The sequence below is a fragment of the Schistocerca piceifrons genome, chromosome 1 (assembly GCF_021461385.2).
Source record: "Schistocerca piceifrons isolate TAMUIC-IGC-003096 chromosome 1, iqSchPice1.1, whole genome shotgun sequence".
NCBI classification, from domain to species: domain Eukaryota; kingdom Metazoa; phylum Arthropoda; class Insecta; order Orthoptera; family Acrididae; genus Schistocerca; species Schistocerca piceifrons.
Window position 1 is genome coordinate 988590881 of NC_060138.1, and position 16509 is coordinate 988607389.

The window sequence follows — 16509 nt, forward strand, 5'->3', positions numbered from 1 at the left end:
TTAGCGTTACCTTTCAGATATTAGGATATATTCAACAAATAATTGAGGACGTAGGTACTGCAGGATGAAGAGGTAGTCACAAGAGGAATTAGTGGCGGATCACATCAAACCAGTCGGATAACAGAAGACCATTTTTTTAAGCAGCGAAGTGAAACACACTTTTCTGCTCGTCTCTTTAAAGAGCTTCAACACTCCAAGAAATTTTATCTGTCTAAAAATCGAATGTGTGCTGAAAACAGGACAGTGAACAAGGAACACGGAGGTTATAGAACTGAGACTCAAATTCGTGAACTTGGGATACCTGAAAATGATGGACTGGTGGGTACTTAAGACATAATTAAAAGAGAGAATAAAAATTGATTGGGCGCCATTTGGGTAGCTTAATGTTATCTTCAAAAGTAATTGCCCGATGTGCCCAAAATATAAAACGAAAAACTTTTTTTCGGTATGTTATAAGCTTCGCTAGTCACTGTTTTGACCACGAGCGGCATCCATGCACGTTGGAAGAGTCAGCCTTGTTCATTACAGTGATCTGTGTAGTTGCGAGGGCATTATGTCATTTCTAAGTGAGTTCCTGTCAGCACCAAAACAACACGAAGAGGGGTCGATAAGCAGGTCTCTGGAGGGCGAGCTGGAATTCGAAAACCACTCATCAGTGATGTAAATGCCCGTAATAGGAAGAACGTGACGTCGAAATCAAAAGTAGTTGTTAATATCAAACACAGGCGTAATGTTTGCATTGTGCGGAAATTAATCATGGACTGTGGGGAAAGCGGAAACGAAAACTGAAGCGTTTGAAAAATAAAGGAGTCCGAAAATAAAATGGAGTAATTAGATAAGAAATGTGTAGCCTCTTCGTAGAATCGACGAGCAATGAATACACAAGGTGGTCAGAACCAGTGAAAACTTTCAAAGGTGTTGGAGGGGAAGATGTGCTGAGAAACAACTTAAGAAAACAAAAGTATATTCGTTGCACCGTTTCCGAGTTATTTAGTAGTAAAGTTAGCCCATAACGTCGTCGAGAGTGAAAATTCAAGCGTCTTGCAGAGACAGTTTCGCAAAAAGTAGCTTTTGATCACATAACCTAAATGTAGCAGTGTGGCAAGTACAGCCTTTATAAAATGCGTCATGTATTCAAAGTTGCGAATAAGGACAACCATTAATTGTATAATGGAGTGACGACGATAAAAATTAGTGCCGGATCGGGACTCAAACCCGGATTTCCCGCTTATCAGGAGCTTTCGCTTTACCATTAGGCTATTCGAGCACGACTCATGGTCAGACACAAATTCGATATGTTGACAACGATGTGTCTACAACCTGTACTCGTACATACATTGTATATACTCCCATACAGTGGAGACATTTTAATTGAAAGTGGTTTGCACGATGTAGGCAGATAAATACGATATTGTCGTGCACACGATATTGCGCTATATGTCCGACGGATCTTTGCATCGTACGTTTGAACAACACGGGCATTCTAATTTATTTTAATTACAATATCACCCCTGTACGGGAACATACGTAATAGATGTGCGAGTACAGGTTTTAGTCAAATGGTTGATGACATATTGTAGTTTGTCCATGAATAATAATAATTGAAACCGACAGCTGTATTGTATTCCAAAGTCATTTGTTAAAAACATGCTACTAGTTTCAACGCAAAAATGCGTCATCTTCAGGCAGCAAGAGTATCTGCCATCAACGTATGAACCAGATGAGAAGGGCCAACGGAGTCTTCAAATGAAAACAGTACAATTTATCAAGCGTTTTACCCCTGTACGCACAACGAACAAAGTCGAGTGCAGCGGGGTCAAAACCAACTTCATTCCGTATCTGTGTAGCAGTAACAAGCTCACGAAAGATAAGACCGCTGGTTCGAGTCCCAGTACATCGCAAATTTTCACTGTCGTCATTTCATAACACAGCTGATGGTTGTTCTTGTTTGCAAGTGCGAACATATTTCGTATGTTAAATTTATCACTTCCGAAAAGGCATGTTTTAATTTGCTATGAGCATTTGAACATGTGGTAACTCACGGACCCACAGATGTCTACTCATTACCGCATTTCAGCGCTTGCATGTGCTTGAATTTGCGCACGCAACGACCTGATTGCCTGATTTCGATGCTAAATAACTTGTAAACGGTGCAAAGTATCGAATTTTTTCTTAACAATTGTTTCTCAAGACAATCCTCCTGCAACAACAACCTTACAGCTTTTCTGATTGTTTCTCGCACCTCTGTCTGCAAGACACTATCAGGAAGGTACAGGATGATACGACGTTCTGAAACTCGGAAAACAGCTTCAGTGGAATAAACGAGTTCACTAAAGGGCTTGGATAAAAATATGGTAATAACCCCATAAATGCAAGCTTGAAGATAAATGCCAAGGCTGCAGGTTGTGCTGCTGTATTTGTACACAAAGAAAATGCACACCGATCATCCAGTTGGAAGTCTGTGTGAGTACAATGTGATGTGTTCTATTACAGAAGAGTCTAGTTAACTTTGTGTTAAGGTTTTAATAACGATCATGTTTGCGGGAATGATACACTGTGGTGCATACTGAACGGACTCTTGAAGAGAGGAGATGCCATACCGCATAAATAAAACAGTGCTATTTCACATAATTAAAACATGAGGAAACTTGGCATTTATAAAACAAAGTTCAGTAATCAATCACTGTGCTGTACCAGATGCATTTTACCCCTGTACTAGGGACAGAAAGTTGGCTGAAACCAGACGTAAACAGTAATGAAATCCTAAACTCAGATTGGAATGTATACCGCAGAGACAGGCCGGACAGTGATGGGGGAGGCGTGTTTGTAGCGATAAGAAGTGCAATAGTATCGAAGGAAATTGACGGAGATCCGAAATGTGAAATGATTTGGGTGAAGGTCACGGTTAAAGCAGGCTCAGACATGGTAATTGGATGTCTCTATAGGCCCCCGGGCTCAGCAGCTATTGTGGCTGAGCATCTGAAGGATAATTTGGCAAATATTTCGAGTAGATTTCCCCACCATGTTATAATTCTGGGTGGAGATTTTAATTTGCCGGATATAGACTGGGGACTAGAGAACCGACTCGTGGCGATAACATATTGGACGTTCTAGTGACAAACAGACCCGAACTGTTTGAAACAGTTAACGCAGAATAGGGAATCAGCGATCATAAAGCGGTTACGGCATCGATGATTTCAGCCGTAAATAGAAATATTAAAAGAGGTAGGAAGATTTTTCTGTTTAGCAAAAGTGACAAAAAGCAGATTACAGAGTACCTGACGGCTCAACACAAAAGTTTTGTGTCAAGTACAGATAGTGTTGAGGATCAGTGGACAAAGTTCAAAACCATCGTACAATATGCGTTAGATGAGTATGTGCCAAGCAAGATCGTAAGAGATGCAAAAGAGCCACCGTGGTACAACAACCGAGTTAGAAAACTGCTGCGGAAGCAAAGGGAAATTCACAGCAAACATAAACGTAGCCAAAGCCTTGCAGACAATAAAAATTACGCGAAGCGAAATGTAGTGTGAGGAGGGCCATGCGAGAGGCGTTCAATGAATTCGAAAGTAAAGTTCTATGTACTGACTTGGCAGAAAATCCTAAGAAATTTTAGTCTTATGTCAAAGCGGTAGATGAATCGAAACAAAATGTACAGACACTCTGTGACCAAAATGGTATTGAAACAGAGGATGACAGACTAAAGGCCGAAATACTAAATGCCTTTTTCCAAAGCTGTTTCACAGAGGAAGACTGCACTGTAGTTCCTTCTCTAGATTGTCGCACAGATGACAAAATGGTAGATATCGAAATAGACGACAGAGGGATAGAGAAACAATTAAAATCACCCAAAAGAGGAAAGGCCGCTGGACCCGATGGGATACCGGTTCGATTTTACACAGAGTACACGAAGGAACTTGCCCCCCTTCTTACAGCGGTGTACCGTAGGTCTCTAGAAGAGCGTAGCGTTCCAAGGGATTGGAAAAGGGCACAGGTCATCCCCGTTTTCAAGAAGGTACGTCGAACAGATGTGCAGAACTATAGACCTATATCTCTAACGTCGATCAGTTGTAGAATTTTGGAACACGTATTATGTTCGAGTATAATGACTTTTCTGGAGACTAGAAATCTACTCTGTAGGAATCAGCATGGGTTTCGAAAAAGACGGTCGTGTGAAACCCAGCTCGCGCTATTCGTCCACGAGACTCAGAGGGCCATAGACACGGGTTCACAGGTAGATGCCGTGTTTCTTGACTTCCGCAAGGCGTTCGATACAGTTCCCCACAGTCGTTTAATGAAAAAAGTGAGAGCATATGGACTATCAGACCAATTGTGTGATTAGATTGAGGAGTTACTAGATAACAGAACGCAGCATGTCATTCTCAATGGAGAGAAGTCTTCCGAAGTAAGAGTGATTTCAGGTGTGCCGCAGGGGAGTGTCATAAGACCGTTGCTATTCACACTGTACATAAGTGACCTGGTGGATGATATCGGAAGTTCACTGAGGCTTTTTGCAGATGATGCTGTGGTGCATCGAGAGGTTGTAAGAATGGAAAATTGTACTGAAATGCAGGAGGATCTGCAGCGAATTGACGCATGGTGCAGGGACTGGCAATTGAATCTCAATTTAGACAAGTGTAATGTGCTGCGAATACATAGGTAGATAGATCCCTTATCATTTAGCTACAAAATAGCAGGTCAGCAACTGGAACCAGTTAATTCCGTAAATTATCTGGGAGTACGCGTTAGGAGTGATTTAAAATGGAATGATCATATAAGGTTGATCGTCGGTAAATCAGATGCCAGACTGAGATTCATTGGAAGAATCCTAAGGAAATGCAATCCGAAAACAAAGGAAGTAGGTTACAGTACGCTTGCTCGCCCAATGCTTGAATACTGCTCGGCAGTGTGGGATCCGTACCAGATAGGGTTGATGGAAGAGATAGAGAATATCCAACGGAGAGCAGCGCGCTTCGTTACAGGGTCATTTAGCAATCGCGAAAGCGTTACGGAGATGATAGATGAACTCCAGTGGAAGACTCTGCAGGAGAGACGCTCAGTAGCTCGGTACGGGCTTTTGTTGAAGTTTCGAGAACATACCTTCAACGAAGAGTCAAGCAGTATATTGCTCCCTCCTACGTATATCTCGCGAAGAGACCATGAGGATAAAATCAGGGAAATTAGAGCCCACACAGACGCATACCGACAATCCATCTTTCCACGAACAATACGAGACTGCCCGACCGAGACTCGAACTCGGGACCTTTGCCTTTCGCGGGCAAGTGCTCTACCAACTGAGCTACCGAAGCACGACTCACGCCCCGTACTCACAGCTTTACTTCTGCCAGTACCTCGTCTCCTACCTTCCAAACTTTACAGGAGCTCTCCTGCGAACCTTGCAGAATTAGCACTCCTGAAAGAAAGGATACTGCGGAGACATGGCTTAGCCACAGCCTGGGGGATGTTTCCAGAGTTCGAGTCTCGGTCGGGCACACAGTTTTAATCTGCCAGGAAGTTTCATATCAGCGCACACTCCGCTGCAGAGTGAAAATCTCATTCTGAATACGAGACTGGAATAGAAGGGAGAACCGATAGAGGTACTCAAGGTACCCTCCGCCACACACCGTCAGGTGGCTTGCGGAGTATGGATGTAGATGTCACTTCATAATAAAAAGGAGCACAAAAATATCTATTTCATGTTTTAGTAAACGCAATATCCCCTGCAGTTGTTTTCTTTATCGCTCAGTTCAGTTCATAATGGTATCGAATCCAGGGTCATATGTGTCCTTTTCCAGTCATCTGATGGAGATCCCAGAGTAACTAATTTTCACGAAATATATTTCCGTTACTTTTGCAGAACATAAAATGATATTCAACGGCTCCACTTCTACAATCACGTATCTGCAAATGCACAGATCTCAATCGTGAACTACATAACGAAGGGTGATCAGTGATCTACAATGTTCAGGAGATTAGCGCTGAATGGTAGAGAGTCGCCATTTTCTTCACCTCCACTTCAATGAATAGACCCTCTCGTTTTTCCGAGCCGTCAGCTTTCTTATCTGGAATCTCGTTTCTATAATGGGTTGTAATTCAGTTCCTGTTTTATTAATTTTCGATCTGGCACCCCATTAGTATGTGATAACTCTTTTACTCGCTTTTCTCTTAACATGCCCCAAGCCAAAAATTCCCCAACGCACCACACATGTTTTAATTTCTTATCTGATCCTTCAGAGAGCAATCTTTCCTGCGTGTCAGACCTCTCGTTCCAGTGGCCCATATCGTACGTTTTACAAACGTAATGGGACTTTTCTTATAAATCCTTAGTATTTTTGTGAAAATGTTAAAATTGTAGTCCTTGTATGTCTGGTCAAGCCAGTTTATTGCCATTTTCCAGATCGTCGTACGTTGAAAAATGAGCGAAAATCACGTTGTTTTATCTGGCATTAGTCCACAAATGCAAAACTTAATCCCCACTTTTCAAGTATTTCAATGTTATTATCTTGATCCAAATCCCAGTATGAATAGCGTTAGCAAGTATTAAAGATGGCTCAGTTTCGAGTGTGGTACTGCTGATGGAAACTCCAACTTCGGCATTCAAGTCGAGTAAAACAAGTTTTTATGCTGGTATAACACCGAGAAACTATAATGTGAGGCCGTAGACACTATGAAAAACTCGAAAAAAGTCAAGAAAACTCAAAATCAGTGATAGTTGCCTTGTACAGTCGTGGAGCAATTTTCAAGAAACTGCGAGCTGGAAGTCGGAATCCCGACGGGTGGAGTTGATACTTGGTAGAGCACAAGAGAAGTACGAGTACATTATGGCAATGAACGGTTGCCTCCGAGTGACACTTATTGTTAAGGGACGGTCATAACCGTAGGCATACCTTTCACAAGGGAGGCGACTGATTCTCATCATGCTTCAGTAAACTGAAATCGTACGCCAGGATAGTGACCCGCACTGCCCTCTGATATTACGTTTCACTACGTTCACGTTTTGTGGCTTTTAACAGCGCTGTCCTACTGCCAGTTACACTCCTTAAATGCTAATTGTTAACTGCGGTAATAACGAGATGAATTCCGTCTCCGAGACCTCAGATTACTTGGTCGACCTTTTGCTGTCTGAGAGCAGATGATACGTCGAGTACGTCGTCAGGATTGGGGACAGAGAGTGCGCAGCCACAGAGCCAAATTAGTCACGCTTGTTTTGCGCCGGATGGTGACTTTTCCGGCGTTGCCAACGCAGCGGAAACTGCATTACGAAGCTAGTTTCGCAGCAGTGAGCGCCGTATTACACTCCGCAAATTAATCTACGATAACGGGACGAGCCGGGACGAGCCTTTAGCCGTGGAAAACGCAGAATATCGCAGGTAGGAGTGCCCCTCTTAATGCTCCACTGCAACGGGGGATCTTGTTTCGCAATCCCAGCGCAACAATTCAGAGGGCCACCTAGTATGTCTATACTGGTCGTTAAGAGGATTACAAAGGAAAAGAAAATGGAACAAGCTTCTCAGAGTCAAAGGATATAGCATCACTAACAGTGGCATACGCCTTTTCATGAATTTCTAAAGCTGATACCGTAAATGACGAGATGAAAGAACGATCAACGTGACAAATAAATGTGCTTGGAAATCGGCCAGTTTTAAGCACCCCATAAAAGTCCGGATGCATATATATGCTTCCTTGCGTAACTGCTTTTTATTAACTAAATCTGGAATAAGTCAGAACTGTTGTAGCACAAAGGTGCAAATATTTCACTACATGTTTTCGGTTCTTGCATTAATTTTGGATAAAAATCCGATCTTACGACAATAGCCACCGTAATCATCGTCAGCAAAGCAGGGGATTATCGATAAAGTAACGGAATCACACAGAAGAAACTGAGGTAGCGGTGCCCACTGCAAGAGTGGAAATATTTCTGGAGTGAGCATTCAGAACAGATTTTATGATGTCATTGTACGTTGCCAACCTGGTCACGTGCCTTACTGCGAACAGTTCAGTGATAGGGTTGTTCTCATCAGAATCGGCAGCAAACCAACAGCGACCACAGTAGTTCAGGAATACATGCTAACCCGAAGATAAAGAAATAGAGAAGCATATGAGGATATTGAACAGGTAGTTCAATATGCAAAGGGAGGGACTGGAATGAGTTTCTAAGGGAAGAAGCCGAAGAAAGGGTTACTGAAGAATACCGTCTTGGTACTAGGAATGAAAGAGGAGAAAGACTAATTGAGTTCTGCAATTAATATCAGCTACTAATAGCGAATACTCTATTGAAAAATAACATGAAGTGGTATACTTGGAAAAGGCCATGAGATACAGGGAGGTTTCAGTTACATCACGTTGAGGCATAGCTTCCTAAATCAGATACTGGATTTCAAGGCGTACCCAGGAGCAGATACAGACTCGGATCAAAATCTACTAGTGATAAAGAGAAAGCCGAAGTTTGAAGGATTAGTCGGGAAAAATCAATGCGCAAGGAAGTGGGGTACGGAAGTACTAAGGAATGAGGAGATACGCTTGACGTTCTATGAGGCTATGGGTACTGGGCTGAGGAATACCTCAGAAGGCATTTCAGTTGAAGAGGAATGGACGTTTCTAAACAGGGCAGTCGTCACAGGAGCTGGAGAGAAAAACATAGGTACAAAGTCGGTAACTGACACAAAACCATAGATAACACAAGAAATAATTCAGCTGATCGGTAAAAGAAGGAAGTACAAAATGTTCATGAAAATTTAGCAGTACAGAAACACAAATCACTTAGAACCCGAATACACTTGAGTCGCAGGGAAGTTAAAGCGAAATGGCTGCCAGAAAAATGTGAAGAAGTCGAAAATGAAATGATTGTTGGAAGGTCTGAGTCAGCGTATAGGAAATTAAAAGCAAGGATGATAAAATTAAGAGCATAATGAACATTCTGCTGTTAACTGCAAAGGACAGACTACATAGGTCGAAGGAGTACACTGATAGCCTCTGTGAGGGGGAAGAATTGTCTGATGACGTGGTAGGTGAAGAAACGTGAGTCTATGTAGAAGAGATAGGGGATCCAGTATTAGAATCAGAATATAAAAGTGCTTTGGAAGACTTACAATCGAGTAAGGTCGAAGGGATACATAACATTCCGTCAGAATTTCTAAAACTGTTGCGAGAAATGGCAACATAACGACTATTCACGTTCGTGTGTAGGATGTATAAGTCTGACGATATACCACCTGACTTTCGCTAAAACATCATCCACACAATTCTGAAGACAAGAGCCTACAAGTGTGAGAATTATCGCACAGTCATCTTAACAGCGCGTACATCCAAGTTTTTGACCAGAATAATATACAGAAGAATGAAAAAGAAAATTGAGGACGTTGAAGATGTGTTAGATGACGATCAGTTTGACTTTAAGATAGGTAAAAGGCACCAGAGAGGCTGGTCTGTCGTTACAGTTGATAATGGAAGCAAGACGGAAGAAAAATAAAGACATGTTCATAGGATTTGTCGACCTGGAAAAAGCGTTCGGCAAAATTAAATTGTGCAAGGTGCTCCGAAATTCTCAAAAAAATAGGGATAAGTTATAAAGAAAGACGGATAATATACAGTAGGTATAAGAAGCAAGAGGGAATAATAGGAGTCGGAAACCATAAGCAGAGTTCTCTGATTAAAAAGAGGATACAGTCTTTCGCACCTACTGATCAATCTATACATCGAAGGACCAATAAGGAAATAAAAGAAAGGTTCAAGAATGCAATTAAAATTCACGGTGAAACGATATGAATCATAAGATTTGGTAAAGACAGTTTTATCCTCAGTGGAAATGAAGGAGAATTACAGGATCTGCTGAATGGAATGAACAGTCTAATGAGTACAGTCAACGTTGACTACAGAAATGTGTGGCGTATGGGAAGTACCGTGCTGTATCCTTTTGACTCTGTACGCTCAGTGATTGTGCGAGTTGAACAGCTGGTACCATCTTACAACTCGCGAGTGATTCCCCCAGCTGGTTTCATGTGATATCTTAAGAGTACAACCAGCCTCCGTAATACTCGACAATGTTTAGCTGTGGCTGTTCATTCACCATTCCACTTCACTGCAATGGCACAATGGCTGGCATCGCAACATTTCACTTTTGCGTCCCAATTATGGCTTTTTTTTTCATTTGTCTACCCATGTCTATAGATGGTACAAGAATGTTTCTTATGAAATTAGGGGTAGAAGGGCGTTGTATTAACTGTAAAATTACAACGGGATTCTTATGTTTATCTTCAGAAATATTTGATGCATTCTCTTGGACGAAGCCGATAGTAGAAACAGTAAAGCCATAGACATTCCGAACGCCGGGGACATCACACGAAGACATGTTTGCTACAGTGACATTTCCTCGTTCGAATCTCACTCGGGAATGAAGCATCGTTAACACTGCCGAAGATTCCACGCGTTGCCAGTAATTTCGTGACCAACCACACTTAACGGATCTCTTCCCGAAAACTGTCGCTTACAATCGCTTATGAATCAAGACAAACTATAAGAACTTTACCTTAAACAATTGCAAATATTTTGTCAATTCATTTATTATTATTTTTTAAATTCATTTACCACACAGACAATTTTAGACGAATAAAAACGTTATTTCAAGATACATCGGAAAACATTCCTATAGCAATCTTCTACGGACAAGGGTAGACAGAAATAATAATCGGATTTAGAATACGGAGCGCAAAAGTGTTAAGCCATGACGTGCCATCGCTTCGGTTGAACTATTTACTCGCAAAAAAAGGCACGTAAAGTGCCTCTAAAGCTTTGACCTGCGTTTTATGAGAAACGGACGGTTACCTACGGACAAGCCGAGACAAATGATCTCTTTATTTTGACCCCTCTTCCACCGAGTGAAGTTTCTCGGTAATCAAATTATACCACTTGCTGTGTTCTCCTCGTTAGTAATATACTCTAGAACTCTGACATTCCCTACAGTTTTTACTGTCTGTTGTTCCCTCAAGTATAATGGAAGATGAAACTTTCTGGCATTTGCCGGATCGAGACTCGAACTCTGGACCTTTGCCTTTCGCATGTGGGTGCTCTACCGACTGTGTTATCCAAGCACAATTCACGACTTTTCCTCACAGCTTTACTTCCTGCAGTACTTCATCTCCTGTATTTCAAACTTCACAGAATCTCTCCTGGGAAAGTTGAAACATTAACACTCCTGGAAGAAATGATACTGCGGAGACATGTCTTAGCCACAGTCTAAGGGATGTTTCCAGAATGAAATTTTCACTCTGCAGCGGAGTATGCGCTGATATGATACTTCCTGGCAGGTTAAAACTGTGTGCCGGACCGAGAGAAATGACGTCAGAAATCAATGTTGTACGCAAGACGAAAGCATCCATTAGGACAATGCGGCGAAATTTGGCGTTAAGGTGCTCTGGCAGCAGACGACCGATGCTAGTGTCTTTTTCTAACAACACATCGCCTATTGCATCTCTTGCCTTTCCAGATGAGTCCCGATTTCAGTTGATAAGAGCTGACGGTAGGATGCGAGTATGGGGCAGAAGCCACTGAGCCATCGATCAAGGTTAGCAACAAGGCACTGTGGAAACAGGTGGTGGCTCCATAATGGTGTGGGCTGTGTTTACATGAAACGGATTGGGTCCTCTGGTCAGACTGAACCGATCATTGACTGAAAATCGCTACGTTCGGCTGCTTAGAGACCATTTGCTGCCATTCATGGACTTCATGTTCCAAAACAACGATGCGCGACGCCACCGGGCCACGGTTGTCCACGGTTGGTTTGAAGAACATTTTCGACAATTCGAGCGAGTGATTTGGTCATCAAGATCGACTGACGTGACTGAAATCGCTACGTTCGGCTGCTTGGAGACCATTTGCTGCCATTCATGGACTTCATGTTCCAAAACAACGATGCGCGACGCCACGGTTGTCCACGGTTGGTTTGAAGAACATTTTCGACAATTCGAGCGAGTGATTTGGTCATCAAGATCGACTGACGTGAATCTCATCGAACATTTACGAGGCATAATGGAGAGGTCAGTTTCTGAATAAAATCCTACACCGCCAACCCATTCACAAGTATGGGAAGCTGCAGAGGTAGCATGGGGCAGTATTTCTGCAGGGGACTTCCAACGACATGTTGAGTCCATGCCCGGGCAAAAGGAGGTCCGACACGATATGAGGAGATATCCCATGACTTTTGTCACTTGAGTGCATGTATCGTAAACAGTGTTTCTTTGCAAAACATTTTTGGACAGCTGTTGTAAAACGTCGTAAGCAAAGATACAACGTTCACGATCGCGTAATTAAATGTAAACATCTGAAGATAGGGTGGACAAAAAATGAATGTGTCGTCAGAAACGCTTATTCTGAGGCATAGTTTATTGGGGTGGCGTTTGGGAAACTGGTGCCATTCATATCGGTGCGTTACCCCACAAACGTTAACGTCACAGACGCTATAGTTTTGAGTTTATGTGCTAGGTGCGCTGCTATCGCGTCACGTGACGAGGCAGCCCACGACCTTTAAGAAAGTGTTTGAATCTGGCAGACCTGTAGAGATCACTTAATCAACAGTAAAAATGACTTCAGGAAGAGTGCAGGAGCGGAGAAGCTGAACCATTCGGTACCACTGAACTAGTAGGCAGTATTTGCTTATCATTCTAATCAACCTTACTATGTCCGAGTTGTTATAGGTTACATAACGAAAAATGGTTTGATGCTGCTCGTTACATTAGTTTATCCCGCGCAAACGTCTTCATGTCTGGATAACTATTGCAGCCTACACCCACTTCCACCTGCTTACTGTGGTCAAACCTCTGTCTCTCTCTACAATTTTCACCCTTCTGGCACACATCCATTCGATACCAAATTAGTGACTCGATACGCAGGACGTGTCGTATCAACACAAATTTCCATTTGAAAAAAAGACGAATATTTATTGAAAAAGGCGTTTCGTTGTGTTGTGTCTGTTGTTTCATAATTTCTGCAATCAGTTTTCAGACAATGAACTTAGCTTTGAGTGTTTCATTAAAGCATGGCAGACGAGTGCATTACGTTAGCCTTTGTGGGAGATGAAATTGAAATCTTTTGCGGAAGTCTGTCCTAACTCTGCGTATACATCCGCGCAGACGACGTACAAAGTCTCGCAACTAGTAGGCGGAACGTCGCCTTGGGAAGGCATTAGGCATAAATCGTGATGCACGGTTCCTCTCCCGGAAACTCTGTTAAGCCGCACCGCTCGCGACGGCCTTAAGATCCGAGATTGTCTTTCATATTACAAGCGACTCTGAATATTTATGAAGCAACGCATCCACTGGCGCCTCCGCGTGGCAGGCGTAATTGACGTAGCCGCCATCTGTGGCGTCTTCTTCCGCCGCTTCCGGATTCGCGTCTACAGTCAGTTTCGAATTTAGGTCGGGCCCACCGCGATTTAATTGAACGCACTCCTGTGCACGTATTGCACGTTTAATGGCATCCACTTGGGGATCAACGAGTTTCGAGAGGACATCACGTTAACGAAAATGGAATTTAATTAGTGACTTCAGTTTCGTGTGGAAAACGGATTACAAGAAGGTAAAGAAAAAATTTCAATGAGAACGAGTGAGAAGTTTCTACACTGCTGTACTCGTGTCCTGCATTTATTCCTATTGTTTTGTCTTGGCTAAATGTTTTACACCTACATCTACTTGCTACATGACTACTTTGCAAATCATACGCCTTCAGACTATTTCTCTACCGTTCCACTCTCTAACAGTGCTTGGGAAAAATAAACACCTAGCTCTTTCTGTAGAAGCACTGATTTCACTTACTTTATTACGATGATCATTTCTCCCTATGTACGATGACGATAACAAAATACACACATCAAAAAAAGTTTTGCATCATTCCGGTTCCCATAATTCCTGAAGATAGACGTTGACTGTCGATATTGTATCACAGACACAGTCCGTTTGTCTGTTCAGAGATGTCACTAAACCTCCCGAAAGATGTAAGCAACCATGCATGAGCAGCGCCTAGCAGACCGAGGGGATCCGACAGCCCATCAGTTCCAATCATTCCACCAGGAAGGAGGTACACGGCTCATGTTGTCTATAGTTCAACCACGCGTAAACGGTCAATACCGCATTTCGATCGCGTCCGCATTGTTACTTTGTGCCAGGAAGGGCTCTTAACAAGGGAAGTGTCCAGGCGTCTCGGAGTGAACCAAAGCGATGTTGTTCGGACATGGAGGAGATACAGACAGACAGGAACTGCCGATGACATGCCTCGCTCAGGCCACCCAAGGGCTACTATTGCAGTGGATGATCGCTATCTACGGATTATGGCTCAGAGGAACCCTGACAGCAATGACACCATGTTGAATAATGCTTTTCTTGCAGCCAAGGACGTCGTGTTACGACTGTGCGCAATAGGCTGCATGATGCGCAACTTCACTCCCGACGTCCATAGAGAGGTCCATCCTTACAATCACGACATCACCCAGCGTGGTACAGATGGGCCCAACAACATGCCGAATGGACCGCTCAGGATTGGCATCAGATTCTCTTCACCCATGAGTGTCGCATATGCCTTCAACCAGACAATCGTCGGAGACGTGTTTGGATTCAATCCCGTCAGGCTGAAAGCTTTAGACACACTATCCAGCGACTGCAGCAAGGTAGAGGTTCCTTGCTGTTTTGGAGCGGCATTATGTGGGGCCGACATAGGCCGCTGGTGGTCATGGAAGGCGCCATAACGACTGTGCGATACGTGAATGCTATCCTCCGACCGATAGTGCAACCATATAGGCAGCATACTGGCGAGGCAATCGTTTTCATGGATGACAATTCGCGCCCCCCATCGTGCACATGACTTCTTTCAGGATAACGACATCGCTCGACTAGAGTGACCAGCTTGTTCTCCAGATATGAACCCTAGCGAACATGCCTGGGATATATTGAAAAGGGATGCTTATGGACGACGTAACTCACCAACCACTCTGAGGCATCTACGCCGAATCGCCGTTGAGGAGTGGGACAATCTGGAACAACAGTGCCTTGATGGACCTGTGAATAGTACCCCATGATGAATACAGGTATGCATCAACGCAAGAGGACTGCGTATTACAGGTACCGGTGTGTACAGCAAGCTGAACCACCACCTCTGAAGGTCTCGCTGTATGGTGATACAACATGCAATGTGTGGTTTTCATGAGCAATGAAAAGGGCGTAAATGATGTTTATGTTGATCTCTATTCCAGTTTAATGTACAGGTTCCGGAACTCTCGGAACCGAGGTGATGCAAAACTTTTTTTGACGTGTGTATTTAACAGGAATTATCTACTTCAATTTCACTACAAGGTAAACTACTTCAGACAGCAACAAATACTCCACCACCAACTGTTTTTAATCTATCCTTTCTGAACTCTGTTAGATTGTTTGAAAAAATTTCGGCTGAACTTATTTCCAGCTTTAGCCAGCTTTCTGTACGTGTAACTATTTGAGCTTCAGTGCTTTCTATTAGGATTTGGAGTTCTCGTTCTTTCCCGATACAGCTACAATAATCTACAACAACAATACCGATCGTTTCTGCAACTACCTTACTGTGTTTTAGCTGCTTCCTTTTAGATGGACGCCCTTTCTGTGGTTTCCTGAGACCCTCTAACCAAAAAAACCGCCAAGTCCCTTCCACACGGCCCCCGCTACCCTTGTAGCCGCTTCCTGTGTGTAGTGGACTCCTGACCTATTGAGCGGAACCCGGAAACCCACCACCCGATGGCGCAAGTCAAGGAATCTGCAGCCTACACGGTCACAGAGCCGCCTGAGCCTCTGATTCAGACCACTCGGCTCTGCATCAAAGGACCACAGTCGGTTCTATCGACAATGCTACAGATGGTGAGTTCCCCCTTAATCTCACAAGCAAGACTGGCAGTCTTTAACTTTTCCCCTAGTCGCCCGAAACCAGAGAGAATCTCCTCCCTTCCAAAGCGACACACGTTATTGGTACCAACAAGAGCCACCACCCGCAGTTGGCTGCACCCTGTACTCTTCATGGCATCCGGAAGCACCCCTTCAACATCCGGAATGACTCCCCCCGGTTTGCACACGGTGTGCACACTGGCTTTCTTCCCCTCCTTGACAGCCATGTTCCTAAGGGCCCCATTACGCGCGTAACGTTGGTGCTCCCAACTACCAGCAAACCCACCCTCTGTGAATGCCCAGACCTTGCGAGCCGAGAAGCTTCCTCTGTGACAGTGCTCAGAGACTTCATCAGCCATAGATAACGCCCTGTTCGTCAAAGGAACAGGGGAGTCCCTGCGACTGGCTCCTCGGGAGGTCTTTCATTGTCTGCCAGGTTCTGGAATGATCTCCCACTCGACAGCTCACTGTGTAGAGTCACTGTGTGTTGTCACACACTTTTACTCTGCCCAGCGTTAAAGTCTGATGTTCGTCCCGCGACAGTTTGCCGCCTATCCTGTTTCTCTCTGCCGAGCCTGTGATGTTTGACATCTGTAATGAGTGGTGTCTGTCCAAT

General features: G+C 43.6%; 1 non-coding gene across 1 annotated transcript; it reads right to left on the reverse strand.

Moving 5' to 3' along the window:
* Window positions 1-5235: 5235 nt before the first annotated feature.
* Trnas-cga lies at window positions 5236-5310 on the reverse strand. The gene has a single exon. It is a non-coding gene; the product is annotated as a tRNA-Ser (tRNA).
* Window positions 5311-16509: the final 11199 nt, after the last annotated feature.